Source organism: Bos indicus x Bos taurus, chromosome X, assembly GCF_003369695.1.
Source record: "Bos indicus x Bos taurus breed Angus x Brahman F1 hybrid chromosome X, Bos_hybrid_MaternalHap_v2.0, whole genome shotgun sequence".
In the NCBI taxonomy this organism is placed as follows: domain Eukaryota; kingdom Metazoa; phylum Chordata; class Mammalia; order Artiodactyla; family Bovidae; genus Bos; species Bos indicus x Bos taurus.
In genome coordinates this window covers 141,504,635-141,524,449 of record NC_040105.1, presented here as the reverse complement: position 1 = coordinate 141,524,449, position 19,815 = coordinate 141,504,635, and positions in this window count along the sequence as shown.

Below are 19,815 nucleotides of genomic sequence, written 5' to 3'. Positions count from 1 at the left end.
AGGCATGAGATGGTGGAGTCACTACCCAGAGATCAGATGGTGATGTCAATATCCAGAGATCAGAGGGTGGGATCTCTGCCCAGAGATCAGAGTAGGGGTCAGTGCACAGAGATCAGAAGGTGAGGTCATTGCCCAGAGATCAGAGGGTAAGGTCAGTCCCTTGATATTAGAGGGTGTGGTCACTCTCCAGGCATGCAGTGTGGAGGTTCCTAACAAAAGTCAGAGGGTGAGGTCACTGCACAGACCTGAGAAGGTGGGGATACTGTCCAGAGTTCAGAGGGTGGGATCTTTCCCCAGAGATCAGAGGGAGGGTCAGTGCCCAGAGATCAGAGTATGAGGTCACTGTCCAGCTCTGAGAGGGTAGGATCATTGTCCAGATATCAGAGGGTGGGATCTCTGCCCAGAGCTCAGAAGGTGGGGTCAGAGTCCAGGTCTGAGAGGGCAGGTTCACTGTGCAGAGATCAGAGGGTGGGATCTCTGCACACAGATCAGAAGGTGAGGTCAATTCCCAAAGACGAGAGGGTGTGGTCACTCTCCAAGCCAGAGGGGAGGGGTCACTAACCAGAGACAGAGAGTGAGGTCATTGCTGGGGTCACTGTCCAGGCCTGAGAGGGTGGTGTCACTGCCCAGAGATCAGAGGCTGGAGTCACTATCCAAAGATCAGAGGGTTGGGTCACTGTCTTGTCTCCGAATCACTTTTAAAGTATCGGAGGGTAAGGCCACTGTCCAGGTCTGAGAAGGTGGGGTCACTGCACAGAGATCAGAGGGTGGGGTCACTACTCAGAGTTCTGAGATGACGTCACTGTCCAGAGATGAGAGGGTGGGGGTCAGTGCCCAGAGATCAGAGGCTGGGGTCACTGCCCAGAGACTGGAGGGGGTTCACTGCCCAGAAATATAGGGCGAGGTCACTGCCCAGAGATCAGAGGGTGATGTCAGTACCCAGAGATCAGAGCATGGGTTCACTGCCTGGAGATCAGAGATGGGATCTTCCCAGAGATCAGAGGGTAGAGTCACTTTCCAGAGATCAGATGGTGATGTCACTTTCCACAGATCAGAGGCTAGCATCAGAGCCCAGAGATCAGAGGCTAGGGTCACTGCCCAGAGATCAGAAAGCGGGGTCACTGCCCAGAGTTCAGAGGGTAATGTCACTGCCCAGAGAGCAGAGGGTGGGATTCCTTCCCAGAAATCAGAGGGTGTGGTCACTGCACAGGCCTGAATGTGTGGGGTTACTCCCCAGAGGTCAGAGATGGGGTCACTGTCCTGGCCTGAGAGTGTGGGGTCACTGTCCAGAGATCAGAGGGTGAGGTGTCTGCCCAAAGATCAGAGGGTGGGGTCACAGTCTAGTCCTGAGAGTATGGGTGACTGTGAAACATCAGAGGGTGAGGTCGCTGCCCAGAGATCAGATGGTGAGGTCACAGATCAGGCCTGACAGTGTGAGGTCACTCCACAGAGAACAGAGCGTGAGGTCACTGGCCAGGCATGAAAGGGTGGGGTTACTGCCCAGACATCAGAGATAGATGAGAAGGTGAGGTCACTGCACAGAGATCAGAGGATGAGCTGTCTGCCCAGAGATCAAAGGATGGGGTCACTGTCTAGTCCTGAGAGTATGGGATCACTGCTAAAACATCAGAGGGTGAGGACACTGTCCAGGCCTGAGAAGGTGGGGTCAGTGTCTAGAGATCAGAGGGTCGTCACTGGCCCAAGATTAGAGAGTGGGATCACTGACTAGAGATCAGAGGGTAGGGTCACTGTCCAGTGATCAGAAGGTATGTTCACTCTCTAGTCCTGAGAGGGTGCAGTCACTACTGAGTGATCAGAGATGGGGTCACTGCCCTGGCCTGAGTAGGTGGGGTCGCTGTCCAGGCATGAGATGGTGGAGTCACTACCTGGAGATCAGTTGGTGATATCAATATCCAGAGATCAGAGGGTGGGATCTCTGCCCAGAGATCAGAGAGGGGTCAGTGCACAGAGATCAGAGTGTGGGGTCACTGCGAAGAGATCAGAAGGTAAGGACAGTGCCTTGATATTAGAGGGTGTGGTCACTCTCCAAGCATGCATTGGGGTGGGGGGGGCGGTTTGCTAACCGAAGTCAGACGGTGAGGACACTGCACAGACCTCAGAGGGTGGGGTTACTGCCCAGAGATCAGAGGGTGGGTTCTTTTCCCAGAGATCAGAGGGAGGGTCACTGTCCAGAGATCACAGAATGAGGTCACTGTCCATGTCTGAGAGGGTGGGGTCAATGTGCAGAGATCATTGGGTGGGATCTCTGCCCACAGATCAGAAGGTGGGGTGAGTGTCCAGGTCAGAGAGGGCAGGGTCACTGTCCAGAGATCAGAGGGTGGGATCTCTGCACACAGATCAGGTGAGGTCAACTGCACAGGTCTGAGGCAGTGGGGTCACTTCCAAGACTGAGTGACTGAGGTCAGTTCCCAGAGATCACAGGGTGAAGTCATGTCCAACTTTGACAGGGTGAGGTCACTGCCTAGAGATCAGCAGCTGGGGTCTCTGTCCATGTCTGAGAGGATGGGGTCACTGCACAGAGATCAGAGGGTGATGTCACTACCCAGGGATCAGAGGCCTGGGTCAGTATCCTTAGATCAGAGGGTGGGGTCAATGCTCAGAGATCAGAGGCTGAGGTCATTGAGCCGAGATCAAAGGGTGGGGTTACTACCCAGAGACCACAGGGTAAGATCAGTGCCTTGATATGAGAGGGTGAGGTCACTTCCCAAAGATCAGAGGGTATGGTCACTCTCCAAGCCATATGGGAGGGGTCACTAACCAGAGACAAAGGATGAGGTCACTGCTGGGGTCACTGTCCAGGCCTGGGATGGTGAGGTCACTGTCCAGACCTGAGAGGGCGGGGTCAATGCCCAGAGATCAGAGGCTGGGGTCACTTTCAAGAGATCAGAGGGTTGGGTCACTGTCTTGTCTGGTCTCCGGTTCACTGTTAAAACATTGGAGGTTAAGACCACTGTCTAGATCTGAGAGGACGGGGTCACTGCACAGAGATCAGAGGCTGAATTCACTACTCAGAGTTCTGAGTATGAGGTCACTGTCCAGAGATGAGAGGGTGGGGTCAGTGCCCAGAGATCAGAGCATGGGTTCACTGCCCAGAGATGAGAGGTGGGATCTGCCCAGAGATCAGAGGGTAGTGTCACTCCCCAGAGACCAGAAGGTGGGATTCCTGCCCCAAAATCAGAGGGTGTGGCCACTGTACAGGCCTGAGAGGGTGGGGTTACTCCCTAGAGATCAGAGATAGGATCACTGTCCTGGCCTGAGAGTGTGGGGTCACTGTCAGGCCTGAGAGGGTGGGATCACTGTCCATAGATCAGAGAGTGGGATCTGTGCCCAGAGATCAGAGGCTGGGGTCATTGTTCACTGATCAGAGTGTGGGGTCACTGTCCAGAGATGAGAGTGTGAGGTGTCTGCCCAAAGATCAGAGGGTGGGGTCATGGTCTAGTCCTGAGAGCATAGGTCACTGCTAAAACATCAGAGGGTGACGACACTGTCCAAGCCTGAGAGGGTGAAGTCACTGCCCAGAGCTCAGATGGTGAGGTCACAGATCGGGCCTGAGAGCATGAGGTCACTCCACAGAGAACAGAGCGTGAGATCACTGCTGAGCATGAGAGGGTGGGGCTACTGCCGAGACATCAGAGATAGAAGAGAAGGTGAGGTCACTGCACAGAGATCAGAGGATGAGCTGTCTGCCCAGAGATCAAAGGGTGGGGTCACTGTCTAGTCCTGAGAGTATGGGAATCACTGCTAAAACATCAGAGGGTGAGGACAGTGTCCAGGCTTGAGAGGGTGGGGTCGCTGTCTAGAGATCAGGGGGTGGGACTCTGCCCAGAGATCGGAGAGTCCTCACTATCCAGAGATTAGAGGGTGGGATCACTGCCCAGAGATCAGAAGGTGGGGTCACGGTCCAGTGATCAGAGGGTATGGTCACTCTCCAGTCCTGAGAGGGTGTGGTCACTAATGAGAGATCAGAGATGTGGTCACTGCCCTGGCCTGAGTAGGTGGGTTCATTGTCCAGGCCTGAGATTGTGGAGTCACTACTTGGAGATCAGACGGTGATGTCAATATCCAGAGATCAGAGGGTGGGATCTCTGCCCAGAGATCAGAGTGGGGGTCAGTGCCCAGAGATCAGAGGGTGGGGTCACTGCAAAAAGACCAGAGGGTAAGGTCAGTGCCTTGATATTAGAAGGTGTGGTCACTCTCCAGACATGCAGTGCAGGGGTTGCTAACCAAAGTCAGAGGGTGAGGTCACTGCACAGACTTGAGAGGGTGGGGTTACTGCCCAGAGATCAGAGGGTTGGATCTTTCCCCAGAGATCAGAGGGAGGGTCACTGTCCAGATATCAGAGGATGGGATCTCTGCCCAGAGATCAGAAGCTGGGGTGAGTGTCCAGGTCTCAGAGGGCAGGTTCACTATCCATAGATCAGAGGGTGGGGTCACTGCCCAGAGACCAGAAAGTGGGGTCACTGCCCAGAGTTCAGATGGTAGGGTCACTGCCAGAGAAAATAGGGTGGCATCTATGCAAACAGATCAGATGGTGAGGTCACTACACAGGCCTGAGGGGGTGGGGTCACTTCCAGGACTGAGAGACTGAGGTCAGTGCCCAGAGATCACAGGGTGAAGTCTTGTCCAGCCTTGAGAGGGTGAGGTAACTGCCCAGAGATCAGAGGTTTAGGTCAATATCAAGAGATCAGAGGGTGAGGTCACTATCCAGAGATCAGATGCTGGGGTCACTATCCTTAGATCAGAGGGTGGGGTCATTGCTCAGAGATCAGAGGGTGGGTCCATGCTCAGAGACCACATTGTAAGATCAGTGCCTTGATCTGAGAGGGTGAGGTCACTCTCCAAGCCAGAGAGGAGGGGTCACTAACCAGAGACCAAGGGTGAGGTCACTGCTGTGGTCAATGACCAGGCCTGTGAAGGTGGGGTCACTGTCCAGGCCTGAGAGGGTGGGGTCACTGCACAGAGATCAGAGTGTGATGTCACTGCCCAGAGACCAGAGGGTGGAATACCTGCCCCGAAATCAGAGGGTGTGGTCACTGCAGAGGCCTGAGAGGGTGGGGTCAATTCCATGACTGAGAAACTGAGATCAGTGCCCAGATATCACAGGGTGAAGTCATGTTCAGCCTTGAGAGGGTGAGGTAACTGCCCAGAGATCAGAGGGTGATGTCACTACCCAGGGATCAGAGGGTTGGGTCAGTATCCTTAGATCAGAGGGTGGGGTCAATGCTCAGATCAGAGGCTGAGGTCACTGCCCAGAGATCAGATGTTGGGGTCACTGCCCAGAAACCACAGGGTAAGGACAGTGACTTGATATGAGAGGGTGATGTCACTTCCCAAACATCAAAGGGTGTGGTTACTCTACGAGCCAGAGAGGAGAGGTCACTAATCAGAGACAAAGTGTGAGGTCACTACTGGGGTCACTCTCCAGGCCTGGGATGGTGGGGTCACTGTCCAGGTCTGAGAGGTGGGGTCACTGCCCAGAGATCCGAGGCTGGGGTCACTGTCCATGTCTGAGAGGGCGAGGTCACTGCACAGAGATCAGAGGGTGATGTCACTATCTAGGTATCAGAGGGTTGGGTCACTGTCTTGTCCCGAGAGTGTGGGATCTCTGTTAAAACATTGGAGGGTAAGGCCACTGTCCATGTCTGAGAGGGTGAGGGGTCACTGGCCAGAGGTGAGAGGGTGGGGTCAGTGCCGAGAGATCAGAGGGGGGTGTCACTGCCCCGAAACCAGAGGGTGGGGTCACTTCGCAGATATCATAGGGTGGGGTCACTGCCCAGAGATCAGAGGGTGATGTCAGTATCCAGAAATCAGAGCATGGTTTCACTGCCGAGAGATCAGAGGTGGGATCTGCCCGGAGATCAGAGGGTAGAGTCACTGTCCAGAGATCAGCTGGTGATGTCACTGTCCACAGATCAGAGGTTAGGGTCAGAGCCCAGAGATCAGAGGCTAAGGTCACTGCCCAGAGATCAGACAGTGGGGTCACTGCCCACAGTTCAGAGTGTAGTGTCACTGCCCAGACACCAGAGTGTGGGATTCCTGCCCAGAAATCAGAGGGTGTTGTCACTTGTATAGGCCTGAGAGGGTGGGGTTACTCCCCAGAGATCAGACATGGGGTCACTGTCGTGGCCTGAGAGGGTCGGGTCCCTGGCCAGGCCTGAGAGGGTGGGGTCACTGTCCATATATCAGAGGGTAGGATCTGTGCCCAGAGATCAGAGGCTTGGGTTACTGTTCAGAGATCAGAGTGTGGGGTCACTGTCCAGAGATGAGAGTGTGAGGTGTCTGCCCAGAGATCAGATGGTGAGGTCACAGATCAGGCCTGACAGTGTGAGGTCACTCCGCAGAGAACAGAGCGTGAGGTCACTGCCCAGGCATGAGAGGGTGGAGTTACTGCCGAGACATCAGAGATAGATGAGAAGGTGAGGTCACTGCAGAGATCAGAGGATGAGCTGTCTGCCCAAAGATCAGAGGGTGGGGTCACGGTCTAGTCCTGAGAGTATGGGATCACTGCTGAAACATCAGAGGGTGAGGACACTGTCCAGGCCTGAGAGGGTGGGGTCACTGTCTAGAGATCAGGGGGTGGGATCTCTGCCCAGAGACCAGAGAGTCGTCACTGTCCAGAGATTAGAGGGTGGGATTACTGACCAGAGATCAGAGGGTAGGGTCACTGCCCAGAGATCAGAAGGTGGGGTCACTGTCCAGTGATCAGAGGATATGTTCACTCTCTAGCCCTGAGAGGGTGCAGTCACTAATGAGAGATCAGAGATGGGGTCACTGCCCTGGCCTGAATAGGTGGGGTCATTGTCCAGGCCTGAGATGGTGGAGTCACTACCTGGAGATCAGTCGGTGATGTCAATATCCAGAGATCAGAGGGTGGGATCTCTGCCCAGAGATCAGAGGGTGAGGTCATTGCCCAGAGATCAGAGCGTGGGGTCAGTGCCTTGATATTAGAGGGTGTGGTCACTCTCCAGGCAGGCAGTGCGAGGGTTGCTAACCAAAGTCAGAATCTGAGGTCGTTGCACAGACCTGAGAGGGTTGGGTTACTGCCCTGAGATCAGAGGGTGTGATCTTACCCTAGAGATCAGAGGGAGGGTCACTGTCCAGAGATCAGAGAGTGAGGTCACTGCCCAGAGATCAGAGGGTGATGTCAGTACTCAGAAATCAGAGCATGGGTTCACTGCCGAGAGATCAGAGGTGGGATCTGCCCAGAGATCAGAGGGTACAGTCACTGTCCAGAGATCAGAAGGTGATGTCACTGTTCACAGATCAGAGGGTAGGATCAGTGCCCAGAGATCAGCAGGTAGGGTCACTGCCCAGAGATAACAGAGTAGGGTCATTGACCAGAGATCAGAGTATAAGGTCACTGCCCAGAGTCCAGAGGGTGGGATTACTACCCAGAAGTCAGAGGGTGTGGTCACTGCACAGGCCTGAGAGGGTGGGGTCACTGTCCAGAGATCAGAGAGTGGGGTCACTCTGCAGGTCTAGAGGGAGGGGTCACTGCCCAGAAATCAGTCTCTGCCCAGAGATCAAAGGGTGGGGTGACTGTCTAGTCCTGAGATTATGGGAATCACTGCTAAAACATCAGAGGGTGAGGACACAGTGCAGGCCTGAGAGGGTAGGGTCACTGTCTAGAGATCAGAGGGTCGTCACTGTCCAGAGATTAGAGGGTGGGATCACTGACCAGAGATCAAGGTGTAGGGTCACTGCCCAGAGATCAGAAGGTGGGATGTCCAGTGATCAAAGGGTATGGTCATTGTCCTGTTCTGAGAGGGTGCGGTCACTAATGAGAGATCAGAGATGGCGTCACTGCCCTGGCCTGAGTAGGTGGAGTCATTGTCCAGGCCTGAGATGGTGGAGTCACTACCCGGAGATCAGGTGGTAATGTCAATACCCAGAGATCAGAGGGTGGGATCTCTGCCCAGAGATCAGAGTGAAGTCAGTGCACAGAGATCAGAGGATGAGGTCATTGCCCTGAGATCAGAGGGTGGGGAAGGTCAGCACCTTGATATGAGAGGGAAAGGTCAATTCCCAAAGATCGGAGGGTGTGGTCAGTCTCCAGGCCAAAGGGGAGGTGTAACTAACCAGAGAGAGAGAGGGTGAGGTCACTGGGCAGGCCTGAGAAGGTGGGGTTACTGCACACAGATCAGAGAGTGGGTTCACGGTCCAAGCCTGAGAGTTCGGGTCACTCCTGAACTCTATAGTGGGGCTGGTCCAGGCCTGAAAGGATGTGGTCACTGTCCAGAGATCAGAGGGTGGGGTCAGTGCCCAGAGATCAGAGGGTATGGTCACTGTCCAGGCCTGAGAGGGCAGGGTCACTATACACAGATCAGAGGGTGGGGTCATTGCCCAGAGATCAAAGGGTGAGGCCGCAGTCCAGGCCTGAGAGTGTGGTCACTCCAAAGAGAACAGAGGGCAAGGCCACTGCCCAGATACCAGAAGGTGAGGTCACTGTCCAGAGATAACAGGGTAGTATCACTCCCCAGACCTGAAGTGTGGTGCCACCGCCCAATAATCAGAGTTGGGGTCACTGCCCAGGCCTGAGAGGGTAGTCACTGCCCAAAGATCAGAGGGTAGGGTCACTGCCCAGAGATCAAAGGGTGAGGCCGCAGTCCAGGCCTGAGAGTGTGGTCACTCCAAAGAGAACAGAGGGCGAGGTCACTGCCTAATGATCAGAGGGTGGGGTCACTGTCCAGTGACTGATATTGTGGGATCTCTGTCTAAAGATCAGAGGATGTGTCACTGCCCAGAGATCAGACAGTGGGGTCACTGCACAAAGATCAGAGGACAAAGTTACCACCCAGGGTGCAGAGGGCCAGGCTGCCTCCTGTTTCTGTGAAGGCAGAGCTGCTCCTTCGGTTGCAGAGGGCAGGCCTCCTGCCCATGATGGAGGCAGGTGGCCACCGGGGACTGTCCATGTTCTGGGTTCCAGAGAGTGGGGCTCTCTCCTGGGTCCAGCGGTTGGAGTCTCTGCACAGGGCTCAAGGTTCAGACTTCCTCCTTTCCTGAGGGCAGGGCTTCCTCCCGGTTACAGAGGGCGGGGCTAAGTCCTCAGCAGCAGAGGGCAGCATAGCTGCTCGGGTCTGAGGGGCAGAACCTCCACGCAGGGCTTGGGGACACCACCGAGAGCCAGGGGGCCTGGCCACCTCTTCTTTCCAGATGGTGGGCTGCCACCTAGAGCTGAGGTGGGCCAGTGGATAGAGCCACAGAGAATTCTTCTAAACCCGTTATTCCTAATGGGATTTGCCCTGTTGTGTTACAAACTGTTTTAAAGCAGCGACAGCTTTTTTTCCTTCCAGTTTCCCTGTTTTGGAATGGAAATGTTTGTCCTATGCCTGTCCCACTGTTATATCTTGAAAGCAGGTAACTGTTTTCTAGGTTTCACAGATTCACAGCTGGAGAGAAACTTTACCCCAGGATCGACCCATACCTCATTTAGATGATATTTAGATGTGATTTTGGACTTGAGTTGATCCTAAAATGCATTAAGACTTGGGGGGCGATTAGAATGTGATGAATGTATTTTTCACGTGGAGAAGACATGAGTTTTGGGGGGGGAGGCAAAGGGCAGATTGTTATCGGTTGGATTATGTCCCCAGGAAAGGATATATTGAAGTCTTCACCCCCAGTGTCTCAGGATGTGACCTTATGTGGAAATAGAGTCATTCCAGATATAATTAGTTAAAATAACAACAGAATGGGAAAGACTAGAGATCTCTTCAAGAAAATTAGAGACACCAAGGGGACATTTCATGCGAAGATGGGCTCGGTAAAGGACAGAAATGGTATGGACTTAACAGAAGCAGAAGATATTAAGAAGAGATGGCAAGAATACACAGAAGAACTGTACAAAAAAGATCTTCATGACCCAGATAATCACGATGGTGTGATCACTGACCTAGAGCCAGACATCCTGGAATGTGAAGTCAAGTGGGCCTTAGAAAGCCCACTATGAACAAAGCTAGAGGAGGTGATGGAATTCCAGTTGAGCTATTTCAAATCCTCAAAGATGATGCTGTGAAAGTGCTGCGCTCAATATGCCAGCAAATTTGGAAAACTCAGCAGTGGCCACAGGACTGGAAAAGGTCAGTTTTCATTCCCATTCCTAATAAAGGCAATGCCAAAGAATGCTCAAACTACCGCACAATTGCACTCGCCTCACACACTAGTAAAGTAATGCTCAAAATTCTCAAAGCCAGGCTTCAGCAATACGTGAACTGTGAACTTCCAGATGTTCAAGCTGGTTTTAGAAAAGGCAGAGGAACCAGAGATCAAATTGTCAACATCCTCTGGATCATCAAAAAAGCGAGAGAGTTCCAGAAAAACAACTATTTCTGCTTTATTGACTATGCCAAAGCCTTTGACTGTGGGGATCACAATAAACTGAGGAAAATTCTGAAAGAGATGGGAATACCAGACCACCTGACCTGCCTCTTGAGAAACCTATATGCAGGTCAGAAAGCAACAGTTAGAACTGGACATGGAACAACAGATTGGCTCCAAATAGGAAAAGGAGTACGTCAAAGCTGTATACTGTCATCCTGCTTATTTAACTTATATGCAGAGTACATCATGAGAAATGCTGGGCTGGAAGAATCACAAGCTGGAATCAAGATTGCCGGGAGAAATATCAATAACCTCAGATATGCAGATGACACCACCCTTATGGCAGAAAGTGAAGAGGAACTCAAAAGCCTCTTGATGAAAGTGAAAGAGGAGAGTGAAAAAGTTGGCTTAAAGCTCAACATTCAGAAAACGAAGATCATGGCATCTGGTCTTAGTTTTGGCATCACTTCATGGGAAATAGATGGGGAAACAGTGGAAACAGTGTCAGACTTTATTTTTCTGGGCTCCAAAATCACTGCAGATGGTGACTGCAGCCATGAAATTAAAAGACGCTTAGTCCTTGGAAGGAAAGTTATGACCAACCTAGATAGCATATTCAAAAGCAGAGACATTACTTTGCCCAAAAAGGTCCATCTAGTCAAGGCTATGGTTTTTCCTGTGGTCATGTATGGATATGAGTTGGACTGTGAAGAAAGCTGAGCACCAAAGAATTGATGCTTTTGAACTGTGGTGTTGGAGAGGACTCTTGAGAGTCCCTTGGACTGCAAGGAGATCCAACCAGTCCATTCAGAAGGAGATCAGCCCTGGGATTTCTTTGGAAGGAATGATGCTAAAGCTGAAACTCCAGTACTTTGGCCACCTCATGTGAAGATTTGACTCATTGGAAAAGACTCTGGTGCTGGGAGGGATTGGGGGCAGGAGGAGAAGGGGACGACAGAGGATGAGATGGCTGGATGGCATCACCAACTCAACGGACGTGAGTTTGAGTGACTCTGGGAGTTGGTGATGGACAGGGAGGCCTGGCGTGCTGTGATTCATGGGGTCGCAAAGAGTCGGACACAACTGAGCGACTGAACTGAACTGAACTGTGAGACCATGGCCCCACGAACACCAAGCTTTTAGGCTTGTAGCCCCCAAGACTCTGAGACAGCAAATTTCTGTCGTTTTCAACCGTCCAGTTTGTGATGCTTTGTTACAGCAGCCCAAGAAAACTAATACAGACTCTGATACTCCTAGCTGTCCCACACATTGCTAATCCTCCATCCTACTCACGCTCTGAATCCCCATGCTAGACCACCCTTCCGTGACAATACCCTCATTGACCGGCTTGGGCTCTGACACTCCACACTGAGCTGCTCATAAACTGCTCATCAATGTAATGCCTTCCTCTCTCCTCCTGGATTCTGATTCTTTACACCGAATCAAAGAAAGAAAGTGAAGTCGCTCAGTCATGTCCAACTCTTTTTGACCCCGTGGACTGTAGCCCGCCAGGCTCCTCCATCTATGGGATTTTCTAGGCAAGAATACTGGAGTGGGTTGCCGTTTCCTTCTCCATATCAACCCCCTAGAAAAACATCCTTCTCAGGCTCTGACTCCACCCCAGGCTGCCTTCATCTATGGTTTTCCCCCTTACCACAACTGAGCAGCCCGACCCAGCACCACTCCTCTGCTTGGACAGCTATCTTGCTCTGTCCCATCTATTGACTTTAGGACTAAATTTTTATAGAAGAGATGGGAAGCGAAGGAAAGGAAGGGGTAAAAGAAGAGTCAGACTTGGTTTTAAGAAATAAAATATGAAATATGAAGTCAAAGTCTCTTTCATATTCTTTCATGGTCTCATTCACCTCCCTTTCCCCACAGGGGTACTACTATCCTAAATGTTTTTCTCTTTCATGCAGGATTTTATACTGCTACTACTACATAAATGGTTACCCATAAACATGATTCAAACTTCAAATAAATTATATCATTCTGCAGCTTACTGGGTTTTGCTCAATATTATGTTTTTAAAGTACACGTTGTTAATACATAGCTCCAAGTCTTTCACTTAAGTTACTGCATAAGCATGAGTGTAGCGTAATTTTTATTTACTGAATCTCCTGTTGATGGGCATTTAGTAAGTCCCACATTATAACCGTGGATTTGTCATATTTTACATTCTCTATATCATTTTTGTTTCATGTGTTTAGAGGCTCTGTGTTTTGGTGCATGTATATTTTAGAATCATTTGGTTTCCTGGTGGATTGATCCTTTTAGCATTATGTAATGTGCCTCTTTGTGTCTACCAAGTAAAGTCTACTACATCTGATATAAATATGGTTGGTCTTGCTTTCTTTTAAAATTAATATTTGCTTTGAATACTTTGTTCCATTATATTACATTCAACTTATGTATGTCATTATGTATGAAGTGAGTGCATCTCTTATAGACATACATAGTTGGAGAATATTTTTAATCCACTCTGCTAATCTCTGTCTTTTAATAGGTTTGGGTTTTTTTTTTTAGTTTTCTTTTTTTACTAAAGTATAGTTGATATATTAGTTTCAGGTGTACCACATAGTGATTCAACATTATATACAGTAAAAATTGATTACCACAATAATTCTAGTAACCATCTCTCAGCATACAAAGTTATTGCAATATTATTGTGCTGTATATTACATCCCTGTGATTATTTCACGATTGGAAGTTTGTGCCTCTTAATCCCATTAACCTATTTCACCCAACCTCCTACTCCCCTCCCCTCAGGAGACCACTGGTTTGTTCTCTGCTATCTATGAGTCTGTTTCTGTTTTGTTTCATTTGTTCATTTGTTTCATTTTATAGGTTTCACAGTATATATATATCACACAGTATTTAGCTTTCTCTAACATTTCAATTTGCATAACACCTTCTAGGTCCATGCATATTGTCACAGATGGCAAGATTTCATTCTTTTTTTATGGTTGAGTAATATTCCATTATGGGCTTCCCTGGTAGCTCAGACAGTAAAGAATTCACCTGCAATGCGGGAGACCTGGATTCGAGCCCTGGGTTGGGAAGATCGCCTGGGGGAGGGCATGGCAACCACTCCAGAATTCTTCCCTGGAGAATCTCCATGGACAGAGGAGCCTGGTGGGCTCCAGTCCATGGGGTCGCAAAGAGTCGGACATGACTGAAACTTAGCACACACACATGGTAGTTCCAGTTTTAATGTTCTGAGGAAACCTCCTAATTGTTTTTCATAGTGGCTGTACCAATTTTACATTTCCTCCAACAGTGCATGAAGGTCTCCTTTTCTGCACACCCTCTTGAACACTTGATCTTGTTATCGTGGTGACAGTCACTCTGACGGGTGTGAAATGATAACTCATTGTGGTTTTGATTTGCATTTCCTTGACGATTACCGATGTTGAGCATCTTTTCGTGTGTCTTTTGGCTCTCTGTCTTTCTCAGGAAAATGTGTATTCAGGTCCTCTGCCCATTTTTTTAATATGACTGGATTTTTAAAATATTTAGTTGTGTGATTCTTTACATATTTTGGATATTAACCTCTTATCAGGTATTTCACTTGCAAATATCTTCCCCCATTCAAGAGGTTGCCTATTCATTTTGCTGATGGTTTGCTTCACTATGAAAAAGATTTTTAAAATGTAATCCATTTGTTTATTTTTGCTTTTTATTTCCCTTGCCTGACGAGACATTTCCAAAGAAATATTGCTAAGACCAGTGTCAAAGGGCATACTATACTGCCTGTGTTTTTCTCTAAGAATTTTATGGTTTCAGGTGTTACATTTAAATCTTTAATTCATTTTGGGTTTATTTTTGTGTAATGATGTAGACAGTGGTCTGGTTTCATTTTTTACAGCTGTCTGGTTTTCTTAACACCACCTATTGAGGAGACTGTTTTTTCCACTAATGACTGTGTTTAGATTATTTACATTTAAGGTAATCATTGCTAGGTTAGGTTTTAAGTCTGCTATTTTTTATTTGTTTTCTGTTTGTTTCCTCTGTTTCTCGTTACTCTTTTATTGCCTTCTTGTGGGTTACTTGAAAAATTTCAGGAATCCATCTTGATTCATGTATCATGTTTTTAAAGGCATTTTGAATAATGTTTTTAATGATTGCTCTAGGAACTGCAATATACATAGGTAACTTACCAAAGTCTACTTTGAGTGACACATAGGAAACTTACTTCCGTTTATATCCCTTTACACTGCCCATTTTTAAAATATAATTGTCTTAAATATTTCCTTTACATATACAAACACCACATCAGATGGTGTTACAATTTTTGCTTTAACCATAAAATATGATTTAAGAAACACACACAAAAATAAGATAGTCCATTATTCTTATCCCTATTTTTACCCATTTTGATGTTCTTCTTTCCTTTCTGAAGTTCTAAGTCTTCTAATTTCTTTTCTCTCTATGGTTCAGATTGGGCGAATTCTATTAATCTCTCTTTAAACTCACTGAGTTTATCCTTTGTCTTTTTTACTCTGCTATTGAGCCCATCCAATGAGTGGGGTTTTTTAAATTTCCTGTTATCATATTTTTCAGTCAGTACTATAATTTCCACTTAGTCCTTTTTTAAGCTTCTATTTCTTTGCTGAGATTTTTCTATTTTTTATTTCAAGAAAGTATGTAATTGGTCTGTATTAGGTCCCCAGGGCTGCCATAACAATGTACCCAAAACTGGGTGGTTTAAAACAACAGAAATTTATCATATCACAGTTCTGGAGGCTTGAAGCCTGAAATCAAGGTGCCAGCAGGGCCATGCTCCTTGTAAACTTGTAGGGGAAAATGCTTCCTTTCTTCCTCCTAGCTCCTGGTGATTGCTACTAATCCTTGCCATTCCTTGGTTTGCAGCTGCAGCACTTCAGTCTCAGCCTCTGTTGTCACATGGCATTCTACCTTCATGTGTCTCCTTAGAGGGACACCAGTCATATTTGATTAAGGGCACCGGACTCCAGGATGACCTCATCTTAACTAATTACATCTGCAATGATCCTATTTCCAAATTCTGTCACATTCTAAGGTATGACTACAATATATGTCTTGGGAGAATACAATTTAACCAAAAACATTATCAAAGACTATACTTTCATCATTTAAATGCTTTTGAACTTAAGACTTGTTTTATGGCCCAGAATATGTCCTGTCTGTCTTGGCACTTGAAAAGAATGTGTGTTTGGGGTTCTTGGGTGAAGTGTGGTATAAATGTCACTTGGGATGTGCTTGTTGACAGTTCAGTTCAGGTCTCCGAGGTCCTTTACTGGTTTTCTGTCTATTTGATCATCAGTTACTGAGACAGGAGTGTTGAGCTATTTCCACGTTGTTGTTGTTGTTTAGTCACTCAGTCGTGTCTGACTATTTTGCGACTCCATGGACTGTAACCTGCCAGGATCCTCTGTCCATGGGATTGCCCAGGCAAAAATACTGGAGTGAGTTGCCATTTCCTCTCCAGGGGATCTTCCTGACCCAGGGATTGAACCTGCATCTCTTGCATTGGAAAGCATATTCTTTACCACTGAGCCACCAGGGAATAATCTATCTATTGCTTTTCTCCTGTGTTATCAGTTTCTGCTTCATGTATTTTAAGGCTCTGTTTCTTGTTACTTCATTTCTTTCTCTTTTTTTTTTTTTTGCCTTTCTTTGGGTTACCTGCACATGATTTTAGGATTCCATCTTGATTTATTTTTAGGTTCCACCAGGCTTTTGTTTGTTAACCAGGACCCCCAACATATTTTTAGCTGTGAAGCCACAAAAAGAGTAATAATGAGGCCCCAGCTTTCCTGTCTCCACTAATTCCCCCTTCACTGTTTCACTTCACTGACTAAACACGCTTCGCTTCTCAGATGGCCCTGTAATCTCCTATTTGTCCACTCTAGCCAGCACTTCAGCATAGATGCTTCGTGACAGTTTCTCAGATCTTCTTTCTCCCCAACTCTTTGAAAGTTGTGTAAGGTCCAATGTTATTTCATAATACATATAGTGGCCCTGCCACTCCCCTGACTGAATCCTGAGAGAGAATAGAGGGCATGTGCAGAGAAGGGCCAAGACAGTCCAGCTATTTCAACCTTCAGAGCCAAGGCCCCAGATACACGAGTAGAGCCATCTTAGACCACTGAAATTGGTACTTAAAAATAATGTGCTTTTGCAAAAAAGAAAAGAAGAAGAAGAAGAAAGGAAAAAGCTAAAACAGGTGTATTAACTTTGGGACCGAGTTGTGGGGAGAGGCTAGAAAAACAGCTAGGAAAATGTTAGTAAAGGTTGGGAAATGGGTGAACAAAGTAGAATCTCTAAGAGTAGTGAGGAAACTATAATAGAAGGTTGGAAAATGACATCTCATGTCATATAGGTAAAAAAACAATTGGCAAAACTGTCATCTGCAGTAAACAGAAGATGGAAAATATGTACCTAATGAACTTGTGTATCTACCTAAGGAGAACGTCCAGTCAAGCAGAATGCTGATAGTGCCATTTAACATCTAGCCGCATGTGATAATGTACACAAAGAGAGAGGTGAGCCGAGCAGCATTTGCAAATGGAATTTTAGAGGAAATATAGAAGAGCCGGGATTTTCTGGGTCAGAAAATAAAACTTTTGCATTTCTAGTTTTCCGAGCCAGCAAAGATTAAGAGTGTAACGTAAGATCCTTTGTGAAGACCCCAGAAAGATATAAGTTGGTACTTAAGAAACCTTTTCAAATAGAAAAAAAGGCATTGTATATAGGCAGAACACTGACATAAATCATACCTGTAGGTTTTTTGGATCTGTCTCCTAAGAGAAAAGAAACAAAAGCAAAAATAAACAATTGGGACCTAATTAAACTTAAAAGCTTTATGCAGTAAAGGAAACCATCAGCAAAATGGAAAGATAATATACTAAATGTGAGAACATACTTACAAACGATATGACTGTTAAGGGGTTACTATCCAAAATATATAAACAGCTCATACATCAACATCAAAATCAAAATCAACATCAAATCAACATAAAAAAAATCCAATTTAAAAATGGGCAGAACTGCATAGACTTTTTCCAAAGAAGACATTCAGATGGCCAACAGGCAAATGAAAAGATGCTCAACACAGTTAATCATCAGAGAAATGCAAGTCAAAAGCAGAATGAGATATCACCTCACACCTGTCAGAATAGTTATCATCAAAAAAGACTACAGATGACCAATGTTAACAAGGATGTGGAGCAAAGGGAACCCTAGTACATTGTTGGTAGGAATGTAAATTGGTGTAGTTACTATGGAAAACAGTATGGAGGTTCTTAAAAAACCTGAATATAGAAATACCATGTGATCCAGCAATTCCACTCATGGATACATAGCCAATGAAGTAAAAAACACTGTTTCAGGACTTCCCTGGTGGCTCAGTGATAAAGAATCTGATTGCCAATCGGGAGACAAGGGTTCAATCCCTGATCCAGGAAGATCCCACATGCTGCGGGGCAACTAAGCCCCTGCACCACAGCTATTGAGCCCGTGCTCTAGAGCCCGGGAGCCACAACTCCTGAGCCCTCGTAACACAACTACTGTAGCCCACGCACCCTTGAGCCTATGCTCCACAAGAAAAGCCACCACAATGAGAAGCCTGCACATCACGACTAGAGAGTAACCCCCACCTCCCCTACAACTAGAGAAAAGCTTCAGCAGCAACCCAGCAGAGCCAAAAATAAATACATAAAAAATACTAGTTCAGTAAGATACATGCACTTCAGTGCTCATAGCAGCACTTATGTGGAAGCAATCCAAGTGCCCATTCAACAGATGAACAGATAAAGAAGATGCAATGGAATATTAGTCATAAAAATAGAATGAGATTTTTCCATTTGCAGCAGCATGGATGGACCCAGAGGGTGTAATTCTTACTGAATCTTAAGTCAGATACAGAAAGACAAATACATATGTTATCACTTATACGTAGAATCTAAAAAATAAAACAAATGACTAATATAACAAAACAGAAACAGACTTACAAATATAGATAACAAACTAGTGGTTACCAGTGGGGAGAGGGAAGAGAAGAGGGGCAATACAGAGGTATAAAGTATTATGCATACAATAATCTACAAGAACATATTGTACAGCACAGGGGATATAGCCAATATTTTATAATAATTTTAATGGAGTATAATCTGTAAACATATTGAATCACTACGCTGTACACCAGAAACTAACGAAACACTGCAAATCAACTACACTTCAACTTAAAAAGAAAAAAGGCATTGTCCCCAGCCCTTAACATGCCATCCAAAGTAGAAAGAAGCCCATCTCAAAAAATGTTGTGGGTATAATTGCATTCTACGGACTCAGATTCATATGAACCCCATACTTTATTCCTTTGAATCTATAAATGTTCTATATGTTCCCTCCCTCTTACTGCGCCCCCAGCTGAAGTTGCTATATAACACAGGGAGCTCAGCCCGGTGCTCTGTGACAACCTACAGGGGTGGGATGGGGGGACGGGAAGAGGGAGGGAACATATGTATACTCATGGCTGATTCACGTAGTTGTACGGCAGAAGCTAATACAACATTGCAAAGCAATTATCCAATTAAAAATAAATTTTAAAAGTCACTATAAGTTCTGTACAAATATATTACAACATAATAATTTAAAAAAGTATGTGTGTGCGTGTGCTCACATGGTAATGTATTCGTTAGGGTTTCCCTGGTAGCTCAGATACCTGGTTTCCCTGGTAATGAATCTGGCTGCAAAGCAGGAGACCTGGGTTCAGTCCCTGAGTTGGGAAGATCCCCTGGAGAAGGGAACCACTACCCACTCCAGTACTCTGGCCTGGAGAAATCCATGGACGGAGGAGCCTGGCAGGGGTCCCAAAGAGTTGGACCACGGGGTCCATGCAGTCCCAAAGAATCGGACATGACTGAGCAACTTCACTTTCACTTTCAATGTGTATGTTTCCATGTTACTGTCTCAATTCATCCCACCCTCTTCTTCCCCCGCTGTGCCCACAAGTCTGTTCTCTGTGTCTGCATCTCTATTCCTGCCCTGCAAATAGGTTCATCAGTACCATTTCCTAGATTCCATACGTATGTGTTAATATACAATATTTGTTTTCCCCCTTCTGACTTACTTCACTCTGTATAACAGGCTCTAGGTTCACCACCTCACTAGATCTGACTCAAATACCGAACCCACATTTTTAAGAGAACTGAACTAGCAAAACCCCTTCAAATAGATCTAAGAAGGCTTGAGATTGCTCCATTTGCAAATCCCAACTGGGCCCCCGACTTTCTGTGCGTAGGGAGGGAGCAGGCTGAGAAAGCCACTAAGCTGCAAACATAGACCTTTTTTTTAAATAAAAGCATGACCCATGGGGCCATGTCAAGAGCCCAGAAGATGGAAATAAGAACTATGAATAACAGTAAACTAGGAAGCCACTCCCAGGGAATAGAATGAGGATTGAGTCAAGGATTTCTCTGCTCCAAGAAAAGG